This window comes from Lacerta agilis, chromosome 12, assembly GCF_009819535.1.
Source record: "Lacerta agilis isolate rLacAgi1 chromosome 12, rLacAgi1.pri, whole genome shotgun sequence".
NCBI classification, from domain to species: Eukaryota; Metazoa; Chordata; class Lepidosauria; order Squamata; family Lacertidae; genus Lacerta; species Lacerta agilis.
The window spans coordinates 16,324,791-16,350,251 of NC_046323.1; positions in this window are offsets into that span (position 1 = coordinate 16,324,791).

The window sequence follows — 25,461 nt, forward strand, 5'->3', positions numbered from 1 at the left end:
TGTAAAAACTTCCCTATACAGGGCTGCCTTCAGATGTCTTCTAAAAAGGTTGTATTTTCTTGGCTCAGGGGGTCACATAACTCCACACACTCCAACATTTCTCCAGTGAAAATGGAGATGTCCTAAGGCAGGCATGTCCAACAGGTAGATCGTGATCTACCAGTAGATCACGGGATGTCTGCGGTAGATCACCGGTAGATCATTGGGTGCCCCCAAAGAAGCTGAACAACTGTGGCTCCCCTAAAAAAAGGTCAACATTTTACCTCCTCCCTGAAAAAACTCAACAACTTTGACCCGAACCCCCCCCAAAATGGGCCTTACTCCTTCCTAAAAGAAGCTCAATAACCCCAAAAAGGGGGTAGATCGCTGCCAGTTTTTAACTCTTGTGAGTAGATCGCAGTCTCTTGGGAGTTGGCCACCCCTGTCCTAAGGGAAAGCGGGACATTCTGGGATCAAATCAGAATTGTCTCCTGTAAATCTGGGACTGTCCCTGGAAAATAGGGACACTTGGATGGTCTGTTATCTGGAGGGCCCTGGGTTCCCCACTCACACTGTTAAGGTTTACAAATACAATGTGGTGCTGCTAGAGAAAACTCAGTTCCCCAAAGTCATAAAACTGAGATGTCCACATCTACATTTCGTCCTTTCACCTGTCCGTTTGAGAACTGCTACTTTAAACAAGTGATTGGTTGTGTGTATGTGTCATGGTTTTCCAAGAGAAGAATGATTATTTATGCCTCTTGGAAGACCAAGAGATGGGATGACATTCTAAACTCAGCACACTGCCGAGGCATCAAATGCAATCAGATGACCCTTTTGCTCCTCTCATTACTCTGAACATGAGAATACTACCCAAAATGTAGCTCGTGTGATAAATCCCCAATAGGGAACGTGCAACCAGTCCTCTCTCCCACGATGTATGCTGTGACTACCAGCCTTTATTGCTGTGAGCAGACTAAATATAATTGGAAGTTAATTTACCATGGAAACCTTAATGATATTTGAAATCACAGATGAATGCCTTTGAGAGATAACAATGAAAACCGTCATGGCAGGAAAATATCTATCATAATGGCAGTAATAAGTCTCAGCACTTTTGAACACAGCCTATTAAAACCAGCAATCTTTTTGCTACTTACTTTGCAAGCAAACGCGGGTGATGTTGGTCCTTCCCCCCCCCCATTTGCGAGCGTTGGGATTCCAATTCAGAATCCCTCAAAGACTTGCTCTCTCTTCTCAGAAGGAAATGCCATTTCCCCAAAAGAAAAAGAAACCAGATGCAGAGGCTCTGCTGCCCTTTTGCATCATGCTTTGCACTGTCTGAAATCTCCCCTTCAGATGCCCGAGGGAGACTTCTTTCACCCAAATATATGGTGCTTGAATTAAGGTGAAATGGTTTTAGATTGTGCATTAGGGAACCTTTCCAGGGGCGACAGGGCAGCCCAGTGTTATTCTGTCAACTGATAGCTGTCACTACCCCCAAATTACCCTTGTTTTCAATTCCAAATGGCCTGAAAATATTATGCTGAAGGGGATGTGAAGGTCACATTCTCCACCTCCTGGTCCCCAATAACAGGGCACTGCCATTGATTGAACCTGTATAATCCACTTCATGAAATGATCAGTCTCATATCAGGAGAATAGGAGTGGCGATGCTTCACTTAGGTCCTATTACTAAGACATGCATGAGAGGCACAGACCCAAATCTCCCCAGTACAGCATGGTTTAAAATTGTGCAGCAATATATTCTGTTATCGTTTTCCATTCCCCCAAAGCAGCAGCCCATGAGGCAGGGTGGGGAGCAAGACAAATAATAATGAAGCAATGCAAGTCAGCAGCACCTTCATGTTTCTCAGTAACATGCACACTGAACCTTAGAAGCAAAAGTATCCACACACTCCCATCCCAAAATACCATTACAGTAGCTCTCACTTGAGAATAAGAGATCTCTATTCAAGATAACAATGATACAGGACCAGCAGCAAGCACAGGGTCCAGAAAGGTATGAGCAAGGCAAGAGATGCAGAACTGAATGGAACCAACCAAGATGTCCCAACAAGTGACATGACCCTCACACCAAGCTTTCAAAGACAAGACAGGGCAACTTCACTCAAGAGACTCCCTTACCGTATGAGGCTGCTGTGCATGTAAATGGTCTGGGCTGGTGCACCTGAAGCCACTATCCTTGGCGTGCCAACCTTCAAGCCTTCTCCTCTGGTTTTTCTGCTTCCTCCTCTTCTTTTTCCACCTGGGGTTGCCAAACCATGTAACATTCTGACAGAACTGCCTGTGACAATAGGAGATATTTATTTATACATACATACATACATACCCTACCCATCTGTCTGGGTTTCCCCAGCCACTCTAGGCAGCTTCCAACAGGATATTAAAAACAGAATAAAAGGTCAAACATTAAAAACTTCCCTAAACAGGGCTGCCTTCAGATGTCTTCTAAAGTCAGATAGTTGTTTATTTCCTTGACATCTGATGGGAGGCGTTCCACAGGGTGGGCACCACTACTGAGAAGGCCCTCTGTCTGGTTCTCTGTAGCCTCACTTCTCGCAATGAGGCAACCGCCAGAAGACCCTCAGAGCTGGACCTCAGCATCCAGGCTGAAGGATGGTAGAAACGCTCCTTCAGGTATACTGGGCAGAGGACGTTTAGGGCTTTAAAGGCCAGCAGCAATTTTTCCTCCAGATAGGCTATCCATCACTATTCCCATTTAAGGGTAGGTTGTGACTATACAAACGTCACAAGAACCTAGTGGGCATTACCTGGATGTGAATAGTGACAGGAAGCTACAGCAACTGATATTCAGAAGCATATTGCCTCTAACTGTGGAGGCAGGCCAACAGTCAGGGGATCGTTGTCCACCATTGTTCACAAATATTAGGAGAGACACAGATTCCCTATCCCTGATCTTCCACACACTTCCTTTTATGCTGGACACAAAACGTGAAAGAAATGTAAATAGTCAAAGACCACCTTCAAAACAAGTACACAGAAAGCCTATTTTTAAACTTTTAAAAGTCAAATATTATGAATTCTTTGACCATAGTTTTAAGATCATTTTCAATTTGAGTTTGTTACAGTGGCAAACCTTTTAATCACAACCATTTATTAAAAGTGTTGAACCCTTAGGTTCATGCCACTGATATTTCATCATAAGGATCTTGACTTTCATTAAAAATCAGGAATCGGGTGGGTGGGTGGGTGGATACAAAAAAAAACATATTAACTATTGAAGGTTTCCAAAAATAATTTCAGTGTATAAGTGATAAATTCCATGAAACACTGAACAAACATAATTAATTCTCAATCCGTTTCATTGATTCTGCTCCTTTCCCAGAACTAGTCTGCTTTGGTTATTAAAATTCAGAGAGTTTATGAAAAACTATTCTAGAGGCAAGTATTTCTTATTCCTCTAGTGCTTCTTGTCATCACTAATTTACTATATATTTAATATACCAGTAGGGCTGATGTAAAAGAATGCTCTTTTTTATATATAAAAAGAAGTGTTAATTTAAATATTCATACAATTATTTCTTCTTCCATGTGAAGGGAAAAAAAAAAACCTTCATAAAATGTCACCAGCAGGGCCAGCCCAGTCATGAGGCAAGGTGTGGTGACTGCCTCAGGTGGCAGGATCTACAGCGCAGCCGATCTGGCCTCCAAGGATTGCATCAACCACTCAGTGTTGCCTCTATAGCTGCCTCCTGGGCTCTGTACCCACCTGGCATGATTCACAGTGGGCCCCTTTCCCCTCCATGACAGCCTTTGATTCCCACTTCAACCGTTAGGTAAGATTGATTTGATTCCCACCCCCCCCTCGTTGTTCCCAATGGAGATTTTTCACTCACTCCTTCTTCCCCGGGGAGGAACACCATTTTGTGATTTTCCTCAGGTGCCAAAATGTCTTGGGCCAGTCCTCCTGATGGCAGGGGCGGAGGGAGAGGGGGGCGATGGGGGCGCACCGTCCCCGGCAGCGCGATCCCGGTAGGGTTCCATCGCGGCTGCCCCCCCCCACGCTGGGTGCCCAACCCCCACAGGTGGCATGCCACACCCCCAGAATGTGTGCCACGCCCCCAGAATGCATGCCACGCCCCTGCAGGCGGCACACCCCGCCCCAGGACACCCGCCCCCCCCCAGGACGCATGGCAGCCCCGCCCCGCCTGCTCTCTGTCCCCGGTGCTGGGGCATGAAGCTCCGCCACTGCCTGATGGCTCTATAATTGGCTAGGCAAACAAGAGATTAAAATAAAATTGGCAAGGTTTGGCACTCTCACAAACCAACAGAAACTGCCACAAGACCTTTGTAGCCTTCATAACCTCAGCAATGAAATGTTTCACTTTCCTCAGCATTATACATTTGAAAGTTAAAAATAGACGCAGAAGAAACTCACGCTAGCCTGCCTGACCCTCTTGATCCTCTGGCTCTTGGCATCACGAGTGAAGCACGTCATCTGCACAAGAGCAATTTGGTGTTCGTTTATGCTCAAAATGGGTTCTTAGCTTGGAGGTCAGGAAGTCAGGGAATCCACAGAATTTATTTTCTTTTGTTTGTGGGCTCTGGCTGCAAGCGTGCTTTTTTTTTTATTTCTGCAGGTTGCCAGAGGCCTTGCCTGCGATCTCTGATAAGGTGCCTGCTTCCAGAGTCACAAAACTGTTCTTTTAATGGGGAAAAAATTATAAAGAAAAATTATTTTAAAAACAAAAGAAATTTGGCTGGAAGAGGGGAAAGAGCTTAATGCAACTGGAAGATATCCAGAAATGAAAATGGCCCATAGGTGAAAATGGTTCCCCTTGTATTTACGTTTTGTCCACCTGTATAGATTAGAGCATGGGTAGGCAAACTAAGGCCCAGGGGCCAGATCCGGCCCAGTCGCCTTCTAAATCTGGCCCACGGATGGTCCAGGAATCAGTGTGTTTTTACATGAGTAGAATGTGTGCTTTTATTTAAAATGCATCTCTGGGTTTCATTTGTGGGGCATAGGAATTTGTTCATTATTTTTTTCAAAATATAGTCCAGCCCCCCACAAAGTCTGAGGGACAGTGGACCAGCCCACTGCTGAAACTTTGCTGACCCCTGGATTGAGGTTACTGAATTTAGAAGCCATTTCCTATTCACCCTTCAACACATGTTTGATAAGCTGTTGGAAGGGTCCCTTGCTGATGTACCATTTGAAAATCAAAGTGTCTTAACTGTCCAGATGTTTGCCAGAATCCCATTGCGACACAGACATGAACCCCAATCCAGTGAACATAGTCCACGTGTTGAAATAGCATATGGACCCACAGCCTGCCTGCCTGTTGCACATGCATGCTTTGGAGATGGGGAAAAGTCTTGTTGATACAGATTCCTATACTGTGCATAATATCCACATGCAAATCAAGGTATTTGCAACCCTCTATGAATCAAGCTGGCAATGTGTACTTTTCTCCGCAGCCCATTAAAATATTTTTCATGATGTTTGTATTTGGATCACATTTGCCATTTTAAACCTGACAAAATAGCAGAGCTAAACTCACAGAAGATTTACTCTCATTAACCATGTAAGCAAAACTGATGAATTTTACTAGTTTCGGTAGATTTAATACTCTACTTTTGGAGCAGAATTCAGTCCCCAGCCTGACCCATATTTGCATGAAAATGTTGGGCAAGTGTGGGCGGAAAGAGGAAGAACTAAGGACTGCCTCAAATAAAAATGTTATGTTTAATTTGTTAAATGTATGAGGTACTATTTGAGAAAATCCCAGGAGAACAACTTGTGGCAAAACCTCCTGAGAAAACATTATTCCAAACAGTGGTAGGAGCTATTTCCACCCACATCGAACGTAGATAAGGAAATCAAAATCACAAGGTATTTATTTATTTCTATAAATAAGCTTTCCCCAACTTAAGAGTCCTTAATCTGTTTTGGACCACAACTCCCATCAGCCCCCACTAGTGTGACCAATACTCAGAGATTTTGGGAGTTGTAGTGCAAAACATTTGTAGCGTGCAAGACTGTAGGGAAACCAATGTAAATTCACATTAAGTCAGTGTCAGGCTTTGGGGAATCCTTTCCCTCCCACGGTAGCAGCCAAGAAGCAGATAAATAATAAAAGTATTTACCATGTAATTTAGTCAATATCCACAGAGAGAGACGAAGGAATGCAGTCTACCCTAGATAATGACGTTGCGTCAAGTAAAGTCCCACCCCCTATGTCTCTCCTATTGTACAACACCCTTGCGTCGGCTAATATGAGTTTTATGCCTCTGAGCTCTCTGTTATCCTACCCTCAAGCACGCCTGATCCTGGGAGGGTGAGTGTGTCAGGAATGCTTTCTAAAGACACTGAGTCTGTCAGCTGTCTCTCTTTCTTCTTTCTTCTTCTTCTTCTTTTCTTCTTCTTCTTTCTTCTTCTTTCTTCTTCTTCTTCTTTTCTTTTCCAATATTTTCCAGCTGCTCCCCTTTGCAGTCTCTGAACTATCACCTTCTGCAAAACACTGTTTCTACATCTATGCCACGCATCCCCAAACTCGGTCCTCCAGATGTTTTAGGACTACAATTCCCATCATCCCTGACCACTGGTCCTGTTAGCTAGGGATGATGGGAGTTGTAGTCCCAAAAGAGCTGGAGGGCCGAGTTTGGGGATGCCTGATCCATACTGTCCTCCTGTTCGGGAAGGTCCAGGAGAAGGGGAGGCGGCCTCCACCATTCCTCCTCAGTCCAGCCCCTGACAGTCAGTATCAAATATCTCTGATGAATGCATAGTTAAGGAATAAGGGCAGCAGTTGGTTTAATGGTGGGACAGCCCCATTCACCCAATATCTGTCCAGTTGAGTTGCTGCAACGTTCTGGGATGCAGAGAGGGAAGGGCATGGCGGTGGCAAACTTGGCGTGGCGTAAACATGCCAGAAGAGCCAATCTGGCACTCCGGCACATCACCATTCCTCCTCTTCCTTCTCTCTTCATCCCTGTATGTTTCAGGGATTCCGCCAGACAGAAGTCAGGTTAGTGGCGCAGCTCCACTAGGTTGTCCCCTGCAGCATAAGGGTATTAGAATTATTACTTAATAAATTTGTATCAGTAGATCTCAGCGTGAATCACAATATAAAAAAACAAAAAATGCATAATGAAAATAAGAACAACAACAAACCAATAACGCCCCCCCAATACATTTCAAAGGGCGTCATATGCCAATCAGCCAAAGGCCTGGTTGAAGAGGAACGTTTTCACCTGGTGCCTAAAGGTGTATCCTTAAGCCAAAGTGCTGGATTTCCTTACAGAGTTAAAAAAAAAATTAAAATCCTCTGTCTTTTAAAGATTGGACCCTGGTCCTTATGTGACCAGAAAAGTGTGCCAAGAACTTCTCCCAAGGCCTGCTATATGAGTGATGGAGGGAATGGAAATAAGAGGAGAAATTCAATTACTAGAGCTCCGACTCAAGTAGGTTTCACCTCACACCCTGGAAAATGGAGCTGCCTGACTAGTATGCAAAACAGCATGCATATTATCACTCATAGGAGCGCAGCGAAAAATTTACATAACTAAACCAAATACGAGAAGTTTGAAGGTACTTAAGATCCTACATAAGGACATTAAAGAGCACAACGTTCCAGAAATTGAAAGAAAGACTAAAAGTACAATTACTGTACATTTACTTTACCAGACCTCTGGTCTCTGAAATTATTTTCAGTAAGAGAGTGAATATTAAGCTTTGGCACCTGAGCGATGTTTTGAGAAAAGGACGAAGGTTTTGTTCAGGCTGGATCATGATCCGATTTCATTGTTAAGTTTTCGCCCTTCTCCCATTTCATGGTAGATTTAACCACTTACTCTGTATTCAAATGGGATTACTTTTTTATATATCAAGCTGAAATACTGGGGAAAGGTCTCAGGTTGACAACCGTGGAGAATGAATTCTCTTTCTGGCACAGAGCAGGTGCAACCACCTCGGCAAAGCAACCACAAAACTCTCAGAATTATCCCTGCAGTTGGCCTCCACTTCCATTATGCAAAAAACAAAATAAAAAAACTCTGTGTTTTTCTCATGTATTTTGTTCTCCATGAATAATTCCAACCCTTCAGGTTGAGATCACAATGGAGATGGACTGAAAAGGAAGCAAAGGCTACTCTGAAGCATTCACCTCCACGTTTTGGTATCATTCTTGTGAATCACCTTCACCACCTAGTAGAAAAGTAATAGAGTGAAGCAGCTATTTAATCTGGCTTTGGGAGAGGGAGGGAGAGATAGGACTAGGGATGGGGCTAAATTCAACTTGATTAGGTGTTTCATATTATTATTATTATTAGTAGTAGTAGTATATTATTGAATTACATACTGCCCTATACTCGGAGCTCTCATACAAACCAACCTAATTTGCACTTTCTGAAACAATATGCAAGCCGAAACACAGCCATCCTTTGGAATTTGCACTTCTCCGAATTTTGTGATGAAGTTCTCCAACCAACCAGAAAAATGCATGATGCCAACGCATAAAGATGCACAGGCTACTGAAAGTCACATATAAAATGCATTATTAGGGAGAATTGCATGCAAAAGTGTGTACTTCAGACAAAATTGCAAAAATGTGTATATTAGTAAATTTGCACTAAAATAACTGCTGAATTTTCATGCCAACTTGAATATATCGTAAACTGAGAAACGAACTTAAGACCAGGAAATCAGAAACTGAGGCAAACCACAATTGTTCATTCCTAGGTGCAACTTTAGGGCCTCCCTATCTGTTCTGATAAAAGACTAGCAACTTTTGACTATTCCTCTCTGTGCGGTGTACAAGGATGAATTATGTTCTAAAATGACTTGGGGAAAGTTCACATAAAGTTTAATTAACTAACACTGCAATTCTGTGTGTGACTATTTAGAAGTAAACTTTACTTTTTATTTACAAACACATCTATACCACCAACAAATAAAAGGGGGGAAAGAAAAAAAAAAAAAATCAAATAACAAATACCATGGCGGTGAACAGTATAAAATCAATAAAATGATGGTATTGTACCTTGGATTTAGCATAAATTTCAGAATTGGTGTTATGGTTTTCCCCCCCCCTCCCTCCTCTTTCTTTTGTTAAAGTACGTCTGGAAAAAGATAAAGAAAAGAGAAAAGAAATTGGGAGACATATTTCGGCACAGCAGGGAAACAAAACCAATCAAAGTGTGAGATGCCTTTATGAAAACAATATTGTTATTTTGAACACTACCCGCAGCATGGGTGCAAGACATATGCATTGGCATTTGTGCTAGGTTTCAAGCTATTCCTTGCAATGTATGACACAACTGCTTAGCTGTTGGACCACCTCTTTCCAACAGAGGCTTTGGCAGAGTCCTGCCCTCTGCGCTGCTCACTCCCATCCACCTGTGTCTTGTCTCATTTGCAAAACAAGCAACTGAGAGATGCCTGTGCAAAGAATCCCCACAGTGCCTCTGTTGCAGTGCTAAAAGAACTACTTTGCATTTGTCTAGCCTCCGAGAAAGTGGATGAGACACATAAGATAAGTGATGGAGTTCTTAGAATCAGGGCTCCTGCAGAGACCCAAATGACTTGCTCTTGAGGTCAAAACTGAACTCGCAGGCTGCCAGCTGCCTGTCTCTGTCTTACCTCCGTGGTGTGAAGATCAGATCGTTTTTGTCATAACCACCGCACCTGCATATATTAATGATGTGGAAGAAAGGAGATCAAGAGCACACTACGTGGCTCTGATTTAGGAACCGTGCGTGATTCACCCCAATACACACCTGCCGTTAATCTCCACACTAGTGTTATGCCAATCCATAGAGCTGGTGGACATCATTACAGAACCAGCCTAGCTTGCTCAGTCTCTGTGGCAGGTGGCTGCCCATATCATAGGTCAAAATGGTACTGCCTCTTCCAGGGACACTGTTTCTGTGCTATTGTGTTGAACCATGGCACCAAGGAAGCAACTCCTAGATTCTCTTCCTGCTCTGTTATGTTCCATCTTCCTGTCCTTCCAAAAACAGAGGAACCTGTATTTCAATTCAGCTATTATACTTAGGCAAGGATATCCTATTGTATACAAATTACAGCAGGGGTGCATTATCAATATTTCAAGGTGGAAACGTCTGGTGAATGTAACTTCCTTTCTTCCTGGTTTAGCTAGAGCCCAAGGGTGCCAACTTGGAAAAAAAATATTGGGGATGTGGGCAGTTAAGGTGGAATCTACACACATATAAAAATGCTGTGAAAATGCTTTTTAAAAAAAATATTTTGGAAAAAACATTGAATTTGCCATAGCTCAATGTCACCATCTAGTGTCAAATTTGTAAATTGCACTTTAAAACACACTTAAAAACGTTTTATTTGCAGCTGTGTAGTTGAGTCCCAAGCCTCACCCTGCAAAATGATCAACAAGACGTGCAGACACACACTATTTGAATGGCAATTCAATTGAATGACTTGGGAGCCACTCATCACCCTCAAAGGTCATCTACCTACCAGCTGACCTGCCTGCTGCTCTACTTCCTACCTGCCAAAGTGACCAGTCAACCTACTGTATTGGCCCGAATATTAGTCACATTTTTGTCCCCCCCCCCCATTCCGACTGTGAAAAGTTAAAGTGTGGCTTAAATTCGTGACCTTACAAAAATTGGCTTTTAATGATATCGCTGTAGGATTTTCTTCTACATTTGCTATTTATGGGTGTGAGCGCCTGTTGAATTTTAAGGGAGCAGCTTATATTCAGGTATTCCCTCTCTCTCTCTCTCCCCCCCCTTGAATTTTAAAGATGTGGCTTTTGTGGGTGTGGCTTATATTCAGGCCAATACGATGTTTAATAAACCACCAACCTGCTCCAGCCTGCCAGGCCAAATAGCCAGCTGACCTAAACTTCCTGCTTGGCCCAGAGGGGAAATAAGGCAGCCTGAAAAGAGGAGAGGAAGGCGGGGAGTATCTTGTGCCTAATATCCACTTAGCTGCCCCACCCCACCCACAATGCCACACACGCATGCTTGGTGTGAGGGTGCTCATTCGCCCTTGAGGAAGATGGCAGCTGGGGCTTCAACTGCCAGCCATAGGCACCCCCATAACCCAATATAGGACTGGGATCAGCTTCAAAAAGTGAATTGCTAGGACTCATCACTGCATTTAACTGTGAGTTATTCTTTTTTCTTTCACTCCTAACAGAAATAGTACCAGACCTTTAAACAAAAGAGACACCAGCATTTGTGCCAAACCGATCTCATTGAAGTCAGTTTTGCCATCAACTTCAAACAAAGCAGAACCACTCCCTTGCTTTTCACATCTCCCTTTAGTCTTTTTATTTTAAACAGAAAAATGTACTTCAACATTCCCCCCCTCCTTTTTTCTTTGCTTACATAAAACATCACTTTGAAGTGATTCTGTGACCATGGTAATGACGAGATCCGTTTTGCATGCCTTCCATCTTGCTTTTAATATTGGAAGGAGATACATGAATGCTTATCCCCCACATTAGGTTTTCATTCACAGAAAGTAATTGACAAGTGACTTCTGAGATTAAAACCACAATACAAAATTTATACCCACGCCTACTTAACAATGACCTAGAGCAAATTAGCATGTCTGTGTCTGACTCACCAACAGACATGGATGGAATATCTTCACACGCTACAATTTTCACCATGGGATAAATTTTGAGCCCCCTCCCCTGACCATAATATACTGTGTGGGAAATGGCACACAATGCGACTGACTACAGTAATAAGCATTATATTTTATAATGAGCAATATACTGTACACATTTTACATCACCTCTGTGGGAGTATGTCTATAGGATAGTCATAGATAAAATATTTACCTCCCATGTTTCTGTCACATCAGGGAGACACCAAAAGCAGCTAATATCATGTGCATTTTTAAATAGCTATATAGTAATTTAAACAAATGCTAAAACACATAGCAAAACAGTAGGCAAGCTGAAAATGTACGAAACATTGAAAGCTAAACATTCACAAACAGGTCGCTTCATAGGATCAAGAAAAATTCACTTAGCACAGGAGTCAGCAAAATTTTGTCAGCAGGAGGCCGTCTGTCCCTCAGACCTTGTGGGAGGCTGGACTATTTTTTTTCGGGAGGGGGGGGGAATAACCCAGAGATGCATTTTTAATAAAAGCACACATTCTGCTCATGTAAAAACACCAGGCAGGCCCCACAAATAACCCAGAGATGCATTTTAAATAAAAGGACACATTCTACTCATGTAAAACATGCTGATTCCCAGACCATCCGCAGGCCAGATCTAGAAGGTGATTGGGCTGGCCCCAGGCCTTAGTTTGCCTACCCATGACTTAGCATCAAACGCCATTGGATCTCCTGCAGCAAGGAGTTCCACAGTTTAAGCACAGCAGCAGAGAAGACTCTCCTGGGTTCTTGGCAAGTGCAGTTCAGATGATGGTGGGATAAATGCAGTATCTCACCAGAGTCGACAGACAGGATGTCTAGAAGGAGACGGTCTATATGGTATATCCTTTTCCCACCATCTGTGTGGTGCAGCTACATTGAGATTTCTCATTGTACTGTGTCAGCCTCAGAAAGTGTCTAGCAAAGTAACAGCAGCTCTGAGATCAGGCATGCTTAATCAGCAGGGAATCTGTCTAGCCGACAAATCAAACAAGAACATAGGAGACATTGTACTAGCAACAATCATGCAGCAGTTGAACAACACTATAGCTCTGCCCCTGTTCATCCTGGAGAATCAAGAGGACCCTATCTGGAATGCATTAGTTCTGTCTCCTCCTCCCAAGTATGGCTTAGCCTAAGACGCACACAGGGACGTGGGCTTAGGGCTTGCCACAGAGCCCAGGGCTTGCCGGTCAGAAGGTCAGCGGTTCGAATCCCCATGACAGGGTGAGCTCCCGTTGCTCGGTCCCTGCTCCTGCCAACCTAGCAGTTCGAAAGCACGTCAAAGTGCAAGTAGATAAATAGGTACCGCTCCAGGCGGAAAGGTAAAGGTGTTTCTGTGCGCTGCTCTGGTTCGCCAGAAGGGCTTAGTCATGCTGGCCACATGACCCAGAAGCTGTATGCTGGCTCCCTCGGCCAGTAAAGCGGAGATGAGTGTCCCTTTACCTTTAAGACACACACACAAACACACAGAAGCAAGAGTGAGTTTTGTCTAATCAGATATTTGGGGGATTTGATTTACAAAACTCATTCTGCTAGGGGAAAATTATTGCTGTCTTTTTTCACAGTGCGAACCACTTCTGCCCGACGGTTTTCTATCATTTTCTGCGTGCCTAGCAACATTTCCTAAGTGTAGTCAATCATGTTATATTATTTTCCATTTTCTTTCCAGAAATCATTGGCTATAGAATTGAGATGACACGGTGCTATTTTATGGCCCAGAAAATAGGTTTAGACTCTTTACATTTCTCAAGATCGGCTTTTGAGATGGCAGCAGCAAGCATGCCAGATTATCTTGCTTGGGGTACAGCTGGATTGTGCTTGGTGCCACTTTCTGCCGACCCACCTCCTGTACATATTGATGCTTCTCCTGAACTTGTTTTAAAATTATACTGAAGCTTCAGGGGAATTCTAATCAGAGATGCAATTTTGCATTTTGTATTCTTGTAACTCTACACTTGTAAAATCCAATGAAAATTATTTCAAAAAATAAAAAGATCCCATTAGTGAGTTTGCTCTTTTTTATTATTTAAAAAAAACTTTTTTCCTGTTTTCTTCCTCCCCATCCCAAATGCTTAAGAACTTGAGCAATCTTCTGTGGTGTTATAATGTTTGTCATTTACTTTCAGACCTGAGCTTTAATGAAGATTTTAGTGTTGTTATTTTTCAACTTTTGCCTTCCATTCTCCAAAAATGCCCATTTGTGATTAAGGGAACCTATAATAAGAGACAGAAAGTTAAGAGTAATTTGACTCTTTTCCCCATTTCTTCTGTCTCTCTTTTTAAGTGCAGTGCAGTCCTATACATGGCTACTTAGAATTAAGCCCAATTATGTCTAATCATGGTACTTAGTAGAGGGAAAGAAGTCTACGTCTTAGTGACACGAAGTCTGGATAGTTCTCTAGCAGTGGGGAACAGCAGGGAGGGTTGACAGCTACCGTATTTCTCGCTCCATAAGATGCACTTTTTTCCTCCTAAAAAGTAAGGGGAAATATCTGTGCGTCTTATGGAACGAATGGTGGTCCCTGGAGCCCAATTACCCAGGGGCCAAAAGCAGGTCGTGCTTTTTTTTTTACAAAGAGAAAAGGGGGTGTTGAAAGGACCCGCTCAGCAGCTGATCAGCAAGAGATGGGGAGAGAGATAAGAGTCCCTGACTCCCTTTCGGCCCCGCCCCCTTGCCCAAGCCTCCATTGTTGAATGTGTTGCAGAGGGAGGTTGTTTGTTTCCCCAGCAACATGTGACTGGCTGATTAGATTATCTGTCTGGAAACTGTAGAAACGGCTCCCTTTCCTTAAGAAGCTGCAGAAATGTAAGTTGAACCCCATAAAAATGGGGCTTTTCCTCTTTGCTTTTCCCCCTTTGCAAAAAAGGTGCACAAATCTGAGCTGATCCTCAAAAACAGGGCTTTTCGCTTTGCAAAAAAAGCTGCAAACTTTGAGCTGATCCTCAAAAAACAGGGCTTTTCCCTTTGCAAAAAAGCTGCAAAACTTTGAGCTGATCCTCAAAAAAACAGGGCTTTTCCCTTTGCAAAAAAGCTGAACAAATTTGAGCTGATCCTCAAAACAAAACAAAACAGAGCTTTTAGAGGAGGAAAACCTCCTCTAAAAACGAGGTGCGCCCTATGGTCCAGTGCACCCTATGGAGTGAAAAATGTGGTATGTCCTCTTGGGGAAAATACTTAACGAAGAATACTGTCCTTTAAGTAGACAATCAGTTATGCAAATCAAGAAAAATATTTTTGACAGTATTGTGTGTGTGTGTGTGTGTGTGTGTGTGTGTGTTGATACTGGAGGTTACTATAATACTCCTGCCAATGTTTTTATCGGTTATCTGTTTATAATTATCTGTGTGTGCATATATACATTGCATATATACATTTGCATCAACAAGATCAGCAATACAAATCGCGCAACAAGGATAATATACTAGGATTTTAGCAACAGCAAAAATGAACCAAAAAACAACAAACCCCTTACTGGGTTCATTGAACGATGTATTCTATTTTGTAGACTCCAAGTAAAAAAATAGATTACTCCATCCTTGCAATTATCATGGCTACGAAGCGATTTATCCTTTTAAAAAAATTGCTCTTGCTTACATGATTGTGGAGTTAAAAACAAGAAACAAACAAGACACTCCGTTTCATTGAAAAAGCACCTGTGATCAGAGTACTCTAATTGATATTGGTTAAAAGTTGTTCCAAAATGTGAAAAGATAGATTTGAATGGGAAATCATGTTGAACTAATGGCAACAGCATAGACTAGGTTTAGAAAAGTCGGTATAATTGTTAGAATTGATAAGATTTATAGGAATGATATAAGTTGTTAAAATTAGAAATAAGGTGATAGATAAATAAGATATAGGTTAATGGTGAATGATGATTTAAAGTTGTTATAAAGTTACCAAGTAAATTTACAACGGACGCAGCATAGAAGATGGGAGGAAGTCCATTAAGTAAGAAGGAAATAAGTATAAGGATGAGCAGGATTTACCTATTTGTTGTATTTTTGATGTCTTAGTTTTTTGTTGTTTAGTTTTATTTTTTAGATTTGTAGTGTTTGTATTTTGTATTTTGTATTTTACTATTTTGTCTTTTTTTTTCTTTGTTATTTTGAAATACAATAAATTCTTTTTGGGGAAAAAAATAAAAGTTGTTCCCGGCATAAACACTTAAGCTGCATTGGAATGGCAGTCGGCATGCTTCTGAGTTCAGCAGCCATTGCTTTAACCTACAGCTCCAAAATGTCCATAGCAACCCACTTGCGTAATTTTATGGCATGCAGGGTCAACTGAGGGCAGCCAGCCATAAAGCAAGGAAATAGGCTATGTATCTTGCCCATGTGCTATTACACTCCTCCTAAAACTGGCCAATATGATGTACCATAGATGCTCAGATACCTTGATCATTTGCTGATGCCATAGTATGTGCTGATGCCAGGAATCTCTCAAGTCAAAAGTACAAGTTGCTGAGCAGAATAAGCAATGAAGGAAGACATAATTGTTGTTGTCGCTGCTGCTGCTCCTGTTATTGTTGTTGCCGTCAGTAGACATTTTATAGCACTTTCAAGTGTTCAAAACTCTTAACATGCATTTTGTAGTTGTAAACCTTGCGACAAAAAACTATGAAATGTGTGAGGGTGTTTATCCTCCGAATTGGACAGGAAGACTGAGGGTGACAAACAGTGACTTGCCTATGGCTCCAAAGGGATCAGCTCTATTAAACACAATGGGGCTTGCTTCTGTGTAAATATGTGTAGGATTGCTGTTTGTGGCAATGTGCTGTATTGTCATGGCCTACTTTGGTCTGCCTGTAACAGATGCATGCCACGTGTCATTTTTCTTACTATACCCCAGGTATAAAAAAAATAGTTTTGTTGGCTCATTTTAATGTTTCACCCTCTTAAGATCCTAGAAGAAGAATTTCCCAAAGGACAGGTTCTGCCTTGTAACTCTTCAGAGATGAAAGAGTCTCTCGTGCATTTCTCTGCTGAAGATTCTATCAAGGGGTTAGAAAATGCATAATTTGATCCTCTTATGCAGTTTCCTGGTCGATTCTTAAGAGACCCTTTGAGTATCCTCCTTGAGAGGACGAATAAAACCTATTACCAAAGAGGTGACAAAATATCTGAATGTTGTTATATCTTCTAGACCTGCCATGATGGTTAGTCCTGGTTTGTCACTGCTAATAATTAATAACTGGTTCTACTAAGAATGATAGTCTGCATTTATAAGTTGTCCTTTGTTTACTGGTCCGTTGACCATTATAAACATTTGATGACTTACTAGGAATAAACTCCATTGCACAGGATTGTGCTGCATGGGCAGCTACGGAGCTCATGGAAGATGAGATTCACACTGGAGACTTCTAGATTCATCTATCAATGTCTTAGCTGATACACTCCACTAGGTCTCTAAGAAGACCTGCTATTTATTCTCTAAGGATCATGAATATGTACATGCCCATAGAAGGCATAGGGAAATCCAGTGACAAATTATATACAGGCAGAGGAGGCTCATCAGCCTCTTGACAGGAGCATTACTGCCATTTACTGAGGTTAGGCAGTGAAGTTTGACAGGGATAGCTCATTTGGTCAGAGTGCGGTGCTGATAACACTATCACCAAGGAGGCAGGTCCGATCCCCCTAAGGGACAGCTGCATATTCTTGCATTGAAGGGAGTTGGACTAGATCAGGGGTAGGCAACCTAAGGCCCATGGGCTGGATGCAGCCCAATCGCCTTCTCAATCCGCCCAACGGATGGTCTGGGAATCAGTGTGCATGTACATGAGTAGAATGTGTGCTTTTATTTAAAATGCATCCCTGGGTTATTTGTGGGGCCTGCCTGGTGTTTTTACATGAGTAGAATGTGTACTTTTGTTTAAAATGCATCTCTGGGTTATTTTGGGGGCATAGGAATTCGTTCATATTTTTTTTTTCTTCAAAATATAGTCCGGCCCACCACATGGGCTAAGGGATAGTGGACGGCCCACAGCTGAAAAAGCTTGCTGACTCCTGGACTAGATGATCGTCAGGGTCCCTTCCAACTCTATGGTTCTAAGAACACCAGTAGTTCAGCATTCCTGTCAGTGCACTCACACAGCCCCAACCTCACTGCCACCTCGACCCTCTCCTTCCCAGTAAGTAGTTAGCCCCTGCCAACAGGCTATTGCCATGACTCCACCAGGCAAGCCACTCAGATACGCAGGTACACCCAGCCTCTTGCAAACAAATACAATAGATTCTCACCTTTGCCAGCAGGTCTTATCAAATAATGCATTTGATAAGATGTAGTCTGGTGTGGCATCGTATGGCTGGAGAGGGTAAAGGAGAGGCAATTTCAGCCACAGTCTCCCGCAGACGATGTTAACTTTTTTGTGCTCTTAATATTATGTTGCAAGTGAAAAGTGGCAAGAGTCCCGTTTCAACCGCAGGTACTAGATTCTCTCTACCCACCCCTGTTTCAAGGCTTGGCAATACTTCTTGGGCCAGAACATATCGGCCTGCAGGCCTGGTTACACCGTAGAATCATGCCTATGCCAGTGATATACCAGTGGCAAAACCAAATGAAAGCACTGTGAAGAAGAGGGTTCTAGGTTCTAGGTATGCACTAGAGCAGGCATAGGCAAACTCGGCCCTCTCAGACTTGTTTCAGTGTATCTGAAGAAGTGTGCATGCGCACGAAATCTTATACCCAGAACAAACTTAGTTGGTCTCTAAGGTGCTACCGGACAATTTTTCTTTTTTTTTTCAACTGCGTCAGACCAACACAGCTACCTACCTGAATTTCAGCCGTCCAGATGTTTTGTGACTACAATTCCCATCATCCCTGACCTCTGGTCCTGTTAGCTAGGGATGATGGGAGTTGTAGTCCCAAAACATATGGAGAGCCGAGTTTGTCTATGCCAGCACTAGAGTCAGGGCTGTCTTAAAGGGATCGGCCGCCGTGGCGCAACGATCCCTCGGCACCCCCGGCGTGCCGCCTCTCCGCCCGCCTCCCTCCCACGCTGGCCACCCCTCGGGAGGCGGGGCGGGCGAGCGGGGGATGAGGGGCGTGGCACTGGAGTGGAGCGGGGCTTTGCGCGCCCTTCCCAGCGCTCTAGCTGGGGCTCCGGAGGGCGGGCGGCGCACAAGCGCCCGCCGGCACGCAAGCGCCTGTCCGCCGTGGGGGCAGGGGCGGGTTGGGGAGAGGGCACCCAGTATGCCGGCGGGCTTGCGGGGGGACCCCTGGGGGGCCTGGTGCCCTGGCGTGCCGCGCCTCCCAGCATCTATGACGAGACAGCCCTGACTGGAGTAGCTCTCCTTTGGGCTTTGCAAGTTAGTCTAAGGTAAATTTACTACATATGATAGCTCCCTAAGATCTAAAGCAGGGATGTAGAACCTATGGCCTTTCAGGTGTTGTTGGAACTGTAGTTCCAATCGGCCTCAGCCAGCACAGCCAATAGTCAGGAATGATGGGAGTTGTAGTCTAGCAACATCTAGGCATCCACAAGTCTCCCACTCATGAAACAGGCATTCCAACACTTTAGATATGGGCCATTTAGCAAATAATCATAATTAACTCATAACTGGTTCCCTAATTAGCCACGTTGGCAGCCTGCTAAGCAGAAGATACCTCAATTAGATTTTTTTTTGGAAAAAAATAGAATAATGCTTCAGTCTACAGTTCAGCACAATCTACAGTTAAAGCACAGCAGAATGAAGTGTCTCCATTTTACTTTCACATATAGCAATATGATCTAAATAACTACAAATGTTTTAAAAAAATACACACTGGCTTTCTGGGTGTTTACTTCCATAATGGGAAAAGCAGTGATGAGGGCTCCAATGTTTGTCCTGCCCCAGATCTTCCACAGGACAGAAGATACTCGGATGCTTATTTTGGGCCATTTATCAGTCCCTTAAATTTGACTGCACCTGGAAACACTCATCGCTCATGCTTTTGTGATAACAGCCATTATGTTCTGGGACGTAGGGGATTTCAAAAAAGCTCAATACAGACAAAGAGCAACACGAATCGCATAACAAATGGAGCCCCAATTTCACAAAAGTTCTATTCCGCAGAGTGGTGACTGCGATCCCAGAAATCTCTTCAGTAGCGCTTAATCCTGTCAATTTAGCTTAAATTGAACTTTGTAAATCCTCGCTACCTAAACAGTCTGCCTGGTAATCTTTGCTTCATGACTGAATCATCACCTATGTTATCATAGAAATATTAAGAGAAAGGATGAAACCCTGGCTGATATCCACTCTCATAATAAGCTAAGCATATTGGTATTAAGCTTACTATGCCCCAACCTGTCCCAGGTGATGCACTGATGATGCTGGAGTCGTGAAAATGGAAACATCATAATTAATATCTTTTTTAATTTTTTTTTAAAAATAGTATAAGTTTCACCCTGCCCTTTCCCAAAGTCTTGGGGGGTAGACAAAAATAGTATTAAATGAATCAATATAAATTTGATGTGTTAAAATTGGTAAGATCATTAGCACCACAATCTTATGCATGGTTTCTCCGAAATAAGTCACAATGTACAGTATTCAGTGGTGCTTACGCCTACCGTGTTTCTCCTAAAATAAGACACCGTCTTATATTTATTTTTGCTCAACAAAACACAGTATGGCTTATTTTCAGGGGATGTCTTATTTTAACCGTGTTGCATTGGTACACTGCATAGCCACGCCTCTCCAGGCTGTTTTAATGGGAGGTACCACGTCACTATGGCTTATTTTTGGGGTATGGCTTATTTTTGGGGAACGGCTTATATTTCGCAAATGCATAGAAATCCTGCTATGGCTTATTTTATGGCTATGGCTTATTTTAGGAGAAACAGGGTAGCTACAACTGCATAGCATTGCTGCCTAAATGTGCTTTTAAAACAAACTGACTTAGACCCAGTCACCAGAAATAACAGCTTATATATAAATTCCTTAGAATAAATTTCAGCAGAAGCTCAGAAGTAGGCTTTGATTATAACTGGCAATTTAATCATCTATTGACAAGGTGGAACATGTACAGAGGAGGGCAGGTATGCCAACTTGAATAAAATATTGAGGGGTGGATGACCCAGCTAAGCCCCACCCTGCATAAACGATCACATAACGTGGCATGCACACACACAAACACACCATTTGAATGGCAATGCCCATCAACTGGGGGGTCGGCCCCCTCAAATATTTTATTAGGGGCACCAAAGAGACCTTGGCCCCTAGCAGTTGGATCCTAGGGAGGAGGGTGACCAAGGTGACCATGATTCTGTAAAGCAAGCCTTATGAGGAACGGTTGAGGGAGTTTGGCATGTTTAGCCTGGAAAAGATGAGACTGAAAGGAGAAACGTTAGCCATCTTTAAACATCTCAAGAGCTGGAAGATAGAGCCAGCTTCTTTTCTCCTGCTCTGGAGGCTAGGACCCGAACCAGTGGATTCAAGTTACAATAAAGGAGATTCTGACTAAACATCAGGAAGAACTTAGTAGAACAGCCTCCCTCAGGAGGTGGTGGCCTCTCCTTCCTTGGAGGTTTTTAAGCAGAGGTTGGATGGTCATCTGTCATGGGTGCTTTAATTGAGATTCCTGCATTGCTGGGGTTTGGACTAAATGATCCTCAGGACCCCTTCCAACTCTACAATTCTATGATTTTATGAGTCTATGATCAATGGCTACTAGTCATCATGACCATATGACTATATCATGACTTCAGTACCAGTTGCTGGAAGTCATGACTCATAAGCAGGCAAACACTATTGAGCTCATGTCCTACTTAGAATAAAAGAATCTTGTGGGCTTTCCATAGGCATCTGGTTGGTCACTGTGAGAACAGAATGCTGAACAAGATAGGCCATTGCTCTGATATGTTAGGGAGCATCATATGTTCTCAAAGTCTAAGGGCAACTACTATGAATGCCTCTTAAATCCTGGTTGCTCTTCAGAATGTGCCATGTGACTACAAATAGAGAGGAACTTTTGGCTTGGTCACAGAGTTTGCAGTCTGACACAACAGTACACCAGGAAATGACATGGACCTCTTTTCAACCCATGCATGGTTTGATGAATCTTCCAACATACGGACAAATCGTAACAAAAGAAATATCCAGAATGATTTTGATAGCGTTTACTTTTGAAAGAAGTTTAATGGTATCAAATGGTTTAAATGTTGCTTTTTAATTAAATTAAAAATCAACTTTATGTAACCATCATTTTTTTTAATTTTTAATTTTTTTTAAAAAAACCTGGCAATTCAGTATGTACAAGCTACATAATGAAGCTTTGCATATGATGACAAAGCTCAATGGCTCGCAATGCAAAAATATTTTTCATCTTTATGTAATCAAAGGGGGGGGGGAGAGAGAGAGAATTGATTGTCCCAGTATCTTAATTAAGTTTTATTCTCAAGTTCTGGCACGAACATTATTTTGAATTGGTTTTCTGTAATTTAGCTGATGTCATTAAGACTAATGAATGAGAAGTTAAAGAAATTACATAATGTCCCACCACTCAAGCAAATATGAAATAAGTTATCCGTTGTATGATGCAGAGAAGCCAACTCCTAGGGGCTGAGGTCCCTTCAGGCCTCCCCCAATAAAATATTTGAGGGGGCTGCCCCCCCCAACTGATGGACACTGCCATTCATATGGTGTACATGCGCTGCATCTTGTGATTGATTGTGCAGGGCGGGGCTTACAGCTCCCAAACCTGTTATTTACAAACTCCATGTCTGCACCCAGCATATGTGGACAGCTGCCAGGCCCCAAATACCACCAGTGACTGGGTTAGGTCCTTTCACCCAGCGCTGCTGATAGCACCTGCAGCCGCTTGAGCCTCCTGATAATATGGGTAACAGCCCGACTAGTGCTGGGAGCTGAGCAACAGATGCCATTGTACTGTGGGAGATTTATACAGTGGTACCTTGGTTCTCAAACGCCTTGGTACTCAAACACCAAAAACAGGGAAGTTAGCGTTCTAGTTTTCGAATGTTTTTGGGAAGCCGAACATCCGGTGCAGCTGTTGGCTACTGTTTCCGGGTGCCTGCACCAATCAGAAGCTGCGCCTTGGTTTTTGAACATTTCGGAAGTCAAACGGACTTCCAGAACGGATTAAGTTTGGCGCTTTTGTTTTTGCTATTTATTTTGCGTTTTTGTTTTTTGAGGCTTTTTTGGTTAATTTGTTTTTGTGACTGTGTGGAACCCAGTTCAGCTATTGGTGGATTGATTGTGTGACTGCGGAAATGGATAAAAGCCCCCCATCCAAACAGTGACTATAATCAGTGCAGGTAGTAATAATAATAATAATAATAATAATAATAATAATAATAATAATAATAATAATAATAATTTTTATCATCTACAATACTGTCTTGTTTATTTTATAGTACAGTACATTGATTATTGCTTTTATTTTATGGATCAATGGCTCATTAGATAGTAAAATTCATGTTAAATTGCTGTTTAAGGGGTTGTTTTTAAAAGTCTGGAACGGATTAATCCGTTTTGCATTACTTTCTATGGGAAAGCACGCCTTGCTTTTGGAACGCTTTGGTTTTGGAACGGATTTCTGGAATGGATTAAGTTTGAGAACCAATTCTTATGCTTTCCTTGGGATCATATAGCATTGCAGATTCTCAGCACTCATCAGCTTCTATCCCAACAGAACAGATGCCACGTAAAGTGAATCTATCTGGGAAGGAGGGGTGACTATTTTCCCCATACAGAATTATTTTTTATAATTAAATGTTCCCTGAAGGAACTACTGTAATAGAATTGTAGGTTTGTAAGTCACCCTAAGGGTCACCTATTCCACCCCCCTGCACTCACCTGGGAGTAAGGCCCATGACATTCAATAGGTCTTACTCTGGAGTAGACAAGCATAGGATTGCAAGGCATGCGAAATGCCAAAGCTATCAGCTACTACAACAGAATAAAATATAGCATAACAAATGTATATTACTTGTTTATAAGACTGATTAGTCAAGTATATATTGGCAAGAGGTTGTGGGTATTATCCAACGTTTTACGTTCTTAGCAATAAACCATACTTCTTCTTGATTTATTTAAATACTCAGTTCCATCAAGTGGCAGGCAAGATGTGGCAAATCTGTTAACTGTTTGGGCCAAATGATGCAAATTCCCACAGAACCCCATAAGTATCTGAGTGGCCTATATACTGTAATTTGTGGACACAAAAGTATCTAAGATACTTTTCGATATAGATGCTGTGTTTGCAAAATAGTGGAATTTTTAGCTTATTTTCTTTTAGCCAACTAGCTTTGATTTAATGTCACAATCAGATGAGAAAGGGGGGGGGGGGGAGCGAAAACTTTAACTTACAGTTGAATCTCACACCAAGAACCTTGGCATCCATCAAGAGTATATGGCAGGAGCTGAATTTATTGCGCAGCTCTTCTTCAAGAAGATAGCAGGACACATTTCATGCTGCAAATAATGACATGGGGTAATTCAATGTAATACAGCTGACTCAAACATAATAAACACTGCATCTGGTCTCTTCCCTCCCCCCCCCCTAAATAAAAAAGATAACCTCTGCATCTGTGGAACAGAGATTGTAGATGCAATTAATTGCAACCCACAAATATTCGGTGTTGGATAAAAAGTGTGCACGTCTTCAGTAACAGCAAAGAAAACAACTTTTTTCCAAGGCAAGTCCTATGTGGCACACAGACCCATCATCCAACACCAAGGCAAGGGTGATGCAGCTTTCTCCTGACCCACTGGGGAGGCCCTCTGACCACAGACTTCCCTCTCTGATCAGAGATAGGAAGGTATACGGTGCCCAACAGCTTCTCTGTCCCCCATCCCAGGAGCTTACAACTACTCCATCCGTTGAGGGGGGAGGTATTGAAATCAACGGTACTTCCTTCTGAATAAACATTTTATTTACTTGCTTTTTAAAAAAAGTATTTATGTATCACCTATGGCAATCCATCTCCAGGCAAATGAACAAGCCACAAATGATAAAATAATACCAACCGTAAAATCACACATACCCTGCAAGTGTCCCTATTTTCCAGGGACAGCCCCAGAATTATGTGGTGTTTTTTTTAATAAAGAATTTATTGGTGTTAAAAAGAATACAAACAAAAAAGAAAAAAGATGCATACAAATTACAAAATACAAAACAACAAAAAAGCAAACTTACAAAACATAAAACAGTTATAAAACAATAACACCCCTATTTAATTATTTTAATCTTGTTTACAATCTTACTTGGGGGGGACTTCCTCACGTCCTCTCTTCCGCGTTCATTTCAAATATACTGTAGTAACTTTGTAACTATTTTAACTCTACTTTTACAACTAATCTTGAACCTTATCTAACCTCTTATATCTATCACCTTATTCTTAACAGAAATATGTAAAATACAGAAATCACAATTAATCTTCTTATGTCCTATTTTAAACTAACATTTTAATGCTATTACCTATAATGTCCACTGATTTCAATTTCAAATATCTAGCTTTTCACGTTGTTTCAAATATTCTTTGAATTTCTTCCATTCTTCTTGCACCTTCTCCTCCCTCCGGTCACGGAGTTTCGCGGTCAGTTCTGCGAGTTCCATATATTCAATCATCTTCATCTGCCAATCTTCCACTGTTGGTAGTTCTTCAGTTTTCCAGTTTTTCCGGCTTCCGAGTTGATCCCAGAATGTCCCTGTTTCCCCCAGCAGTGGAGGCTGTGAGGGGGCAACCTGTTGCCTCCCATGGCCTCTCCATGGCCTTACGCAGCTCACAGCAGCTGCTGGGGAATGGTTGAGGACGAGGGAAAGCTGCTGCTGCTGCTGCTGCTGCTGCTGCTGCTGCTGCTGCTGCTGCCGAGACCCAGCCCCGAGT